This window comes from Schistocerca gregaria, unplaced genomic scaffold (assembly GCF_023897955.1).
Source record: "Schistocerca gregaria isolate iqSchGreg1 unplaced genomic scaffold, iqSchGreg1.2 ptg001158l, whole genome shotgun sequence".
NCBI lineage: Eukaryota > Metazoa > Arthropoda > Insecta > Orthoptera > Acrididae > Schistocerca > Schistocerca gregaria.
Genome location: NW_026062489.1, coordinates 5,001 through 10,000, shown reverse-complemented (window position 1 = coordinate 10,000; position 5,000 = coordinate 5,001). Strand labels below are relative to the sequence as shown.

Genomic DNA, 5,000 nt, shown 5'->3' with positions numbered 1-5,000 from the left:
GTAGCGCGCGTGCGGCCCAGAACATCTAAGGGCATCACAGACCTGTTATTGCTCAATCTCGTGCGGCTAGAAGCCGCCTGTCCCTCTAAGAAGAAAAGTAATCGCTGACAGCACGAAGGATGTCACGCGACTAGTTAGCAGGCTAGAGTCTCGTTCGTTATCGGAATTAACCAGACAAATCGCTCCACCAACTAAGAACGGCCATGCACCACCACCCACCGAATCAAGAAAGAGCTATCAATCTGTCAATCCTTCCGGTGTCCGGGCCTGGTGAGGTTTCCCGTGTTGAGTCAAATTAAGCCGCAGGCTCCACTCCTGGTGGTGCCCTTCCGTCAATTCCTTTAAGTTTCAGCTTTGCAACCATACTTCCCCCGGAACCCAAAAGCTTTGGTTTCCCGGAGGCTGCCCGCCGAGTCATCGGAGGAACTGCGGCGGATCGCTGGCTGGCATCGTTTATGGTTAGAACTAAACACGCGATCTAGTGTCTTCGAACCTCTAACTTTCGTTCTTGATTAATGAAAACATACTTGGCAAATGCTTTCGCTTCTGTTCGTCTTGCGACGATCCAAGAATTTCACCTCTAACGTCGCAATACGAATGCCCCCGCCTGTCCCTATTAATCATTACCTCGGGTTCCGAAAACCAACAAAATAGAACCGAGGTCCTATTCCATTATTCCATGCACACAGTATTCAGGCGGGCTTGCCTGCTTTAAGCACTCTAATTTGTTCAAAGTAAACGTGCCGGCCCACCGAGACACTCAACTAAGAGCACCCTGGTAGGATTTCAACGGGGTCCGCCTCGGGACGCGCAAGCACGCCTTCGGCTCGCCCCACCGGCAGGACGTCCCACGATACATGCCAGTTAAACACCGACGGGCGGTGAACCAACAGCGTGGGACACAAATCCAACTACGAGCTTTTTAACCGCAACAACTTTAATATACGCTATTGGAGCTGGAATTACCGCGGCTGCTGGCACCAGACTTGCCCTCCAATAGATACTCGTTAAAGGATTTAAAGTGTACTCATTCCGATTACGGGGCCTCGGATGAGTCCCGTATCGTTATTTTTCGTCACTACCTCCCCGTGCCGGGAGTGGGTAATTTGCGCGCCTGCTGCCTTCCTTGGATGTGGTAGCCGTTTCTCAGGCTCCCTCTCCGGAATCGAACCCTGATTCCCCGTTACCCGTTACAACCATGGTAGGCGCAGAACCTACCATCGACAGTTGATAAGGCAGACATTTGAAAGATGCGTCGCCGGTACGAGGACCGTGCGATCAGCCCAAAGTTATTCAGAGTCACCAAGGCAAACGGACCAGACGAGCCAATCCGATTGGTTTTGATCTAATAAAAGCGTCCCTTCCATCTCTGGTCGGGACTCTGTTTGCATGTATTAGCTCTAGAATTACCACAGTTATCCAAGTAACGTGGGTACGATCTAAGGAACCATAACTGATTTAATGAGCCATTCGCGGTTTCACCTTAATGCGGCTTGTACTGAGACATGCATGGCTTAATCTTTGAGACAAGCATATGACTACTGGCAGGATCAACCAGGGAGCTGCGTCAACGAGAGCTGAGCAGCCGGCCGCCCGGGAGTGTGTCCCGAGGGCCCGCGCGAACACGCAAGCGTCCGCTCAATTATTCTGCAAACAGGAGGAGGCTGAGCTCCCCTGCACGATACACCTCGAAACCCTCTCAGGTCCCGGCGGCGCGCAGCGCCGTCCTAAGTACTTGGTCGGGTTCGAGAGAGGCGCAATCGCCCGGAGATAGGCGAGTAGACGCTTTCAGTGCGAACACCCGTGCTCCCAACTGAGCTTGCCGCTGCCGACAGAGGCCCGGGAGCGTGCTGTCGTGGCATTGCCGGCGGGAAACAACACGCGCCACCTACGGTGACCGGCAGCTCCAACGCCAGCGCCACAGAAGGGCAAAGCCCCACTTGGGTGCAGAAGCGAACTCTCCCAGCACAGCGCACGCGCCAACACGTCCGCAGAGCTGCGATACAAACCACCTGCGAGAACCGCTGGGGGCGACCGAGCAGCAGACGGCGTCGCGACGCCGAGTGCCGGGCGGCGGCGCATCCTCAACGCACACAGTCCGCAATCGGACCAGCACACTGCAGATGTCCACCGCGCTTCGCACCGGGCTCGGCAGAACCCACTTTGGCCGCCTGGCGCCGCGCGCAGGGTGCGCCGGCGCATAGCTGGGACGCCAGCCGGGCCCGTCGGCCGGCGCTCCTGCCACTGGGCGCCCCCCACCAGCCGGCTGTAGTGCGTGCGCTCACGCAGCGCGCGGCCAGCACGCCGGGCGGCCCCCCCTCACCGGCCGGGGACTGTCCCGCCAAGCCACAGCCTCGTATCGCTTCATACCCACATGGCCAACTCAGGTTCGGGGGCATGGCGGGTACCGCCGAAACAACCGGTTCACAGATGTACCGATCGTCGCTATCACCGATGCACCTGCAGCGCGAACAACCGCTCAACAACTGATTTCCAGTTCATTTGCGGATCTTTGGCAGCAAACGTATACGTCAATCTACATTTGCGAAATCTACGATTCTGGCATGCCTGCATGTTATGTGTCACGACACGCTACATCAGCCCACATACACACTGCGGCATGTACACGAGAGAACACGTGGAAGATGGTCCGCGCACGTGTGCAATGTCCCTTGCGCGGTCGACTGTCAACCGGCCTCTGTAGCATGTCGCAGATGTGGAACGCGGTCCACCGTGCTATCATGTTGTGTGGGGCAATACGATTAAATAGGAAAACCCTCGTTGCTACATCAACAGACGGCTCACGCTGATTCCCGGCAGAGGGAGGAGGGGGGGGGGGGGGGGGCCAACATGCAATACTTTCGTCCGTACCTACTTACCACATGTCTGTACGGCGTACAACAGTGCAATCTCGCTGTAATGGGGAGACGAGACAAGTAGCATCGTGCACAACATATGGCCCTTATGATTCGCCATTGTAGGGCGCAGCCGGTGTACGGTCAAGCATGTGCCACATTATGTCACTCAGTACGTAACGACGGATGATCAGTGTGGGTTACGCGTACATCAGCGGACAGTCCACACAGGCCGTACCACAACGTACACTGACTGCATCGACAACCGAATGCAACTGAACAGCTGCAAGGCTCATTTCACAAACAAACGCCTGACCGACCAGCTTGGAAGGGCAGGAGGGGAGGGCGATATTCGTTCTGTAGCGGTACACCCTTCCAGTGGTTAGCGGGACTGTGTAGAAAGTACGCAACACTCGAAAGACCTTTATGTGAGGGTACGCACCATGGCATCAAGAAATACACATGACACCAGAGGATCCAAGCAGTGAACTATGTTCAGAGGGTTGCTGTTAGGCAAAGCTACATTCCTGTGACGTTACATGTGACAGTTAAGGTGCAGTGTAAGTTAGGTTAAGGTGCAGTGTAAGTTAGGTTAAGGTGCAGTGTAAGTTAGGTTAAGGTGCAGTGTAAGTTAGGTTAAGGTGCAGTGTAAGTTAGGTTAAGGTGCAGTGTAAGTTAGGTTAAGGTGCAGTGTAAGTTAGGTTAAGGTGCAGTGTAAGTTAGGTTAAGGTGCAGTGTAAGTTAGGTTAAGGTGCAGTGTAAGTTAGGTTAAGGTGCAGTGTAAGTTAGGTTAAGGTGCAGTGTAAGTTAGGTTAAGGTGCAGTGTAAGTTAGGTTAAGGTGCAGTGTAACTTAGGTTAAGGTGCAGTGTAAGTTAGGTTAAGGTGCAGTGTAAGTTAGGTTAAGGTGCAGTGTAACTTAGGTTAAGGTGCAGTGTAACTTAGGTTAAGGTGCAGTGTAACTTAGGTTAAGGTGCAGTGTAACTTAGGTTAAGGTGCAGTGTAACTTAGGTTAAGGTGCAGTGTAAGTTAGGTTAAGGTGCAGTGTAACTTAGGTTAAGGTGCAGTGTAACTTAGGTTAAGGTGCAGTGTAAGTTAGGTTAAGGTGCAGTGTAACTTAGGTTAAGGTGCAGTGTAAGTTAGGTTAAGGTGCAGCGTAACTTAGGTTAAGGTGCAGCGTAACTTAGGTTAAGGTGCAGCGTAACTTAGGTTAAGGTGCAGCGTAACTTAGGTTAAGGTGCAGCGTAACTTAGGTTAAGGTGCAGCGTAACTTAGGTTAAGGTGCAGCGTAACTTAGGTTAAGGTGCAGCGTAACTTAGGTTAAGGTGCAGCGTAACTTAGGTTAAGGTGCAGCGTAACTTAGGTTAAGGTGCAGCGTGGGTTAGGTTAGGGGCCAACGTGGGTTAGGTTAGGGGCCAACGTGGGTTAGGTTAGGGGCCAACGTGGGTTAGGTTAGGGGCCAACGTGGGTTAGGTTAGGGGCCAACGTGGGTTAGGTTAGGGGCCAACGTGGGTTAGGTTAGGGGCCAACGTGGGTTAGGTTAGGGGCCAACGTGGGTTAGGTTAGGGGCCAACGTGGGTTAGGTTAGGGGCCAACGTGGGTTAGGTTAGGGGCCAACGTGGGTTAGGTTAGGGGCCAACGTGGGTTAGGTTAGGGGCCAACGTGGGTTAGGTTAGGGGCCAACGTGGGTTAGGTTAGGGGCCAACGTGGGTTAGGTTAGGGGCCAACGTGGGTTAGGTTAGGGGCCAACGTGGGTTAGGTTAGGGGCCAACGTGGGTTAGGTTAAGGGCCAACGTGGGTTAGGTTAAGGGCCAACGTGGGTTAGGTTAAGGGCCAACGTGGGTTAGGTTAAGGGCCAACGTGGGTTAGGTTAAGGGCCAACGTGGGTTAGGTTAAGGGCCAACGTGGGTTAGGTTAAGGGCCAACGTGGGTTAGGTTAAGGGCCAACGTGGGTTAGGTTAAGGGCCAACGTGGGTTAGGTTAAGGGCCAACGTGGGTTAGGTTAAGGGCCAACGTGGGTTAGGTTAAGGGCCAACGTGGGTTAGGTTAAGGGCCAACGTGGGTTAGGTTAAGGGCCAACGTGGGTTAGGTTGCCAGAGATGTGTCAAATCAGGATGTACGTTTGGCTGGTGTCAGGTGGTGGGTTG

At 53.7% G+C, this 5,000-nt stretch overlaps 1 non-coding gene across 1 annotated transcript in view; it reads right to left on the bottom strand.

Moving 5' to 3' along the window:
• LOC126329049 (small subunit ribosomal RNA) overlaps positions 1-1,561 on the bottom strand; it is a 1,893-nt gene extending 332 nt beyond the window's left edge. The window contains exon 1 of the ribosomal RNA XR_007562150.1: positions 1-1,561. This exon is cut by the window's left edge and continues 332 nt beyond it. This is a non-coding gene — a ribosomal RNA (small subunit ribosomal RNA).
• Between the last annotated feature and the right edge of the window lie 3,439 nt (positions 1,562-5,000).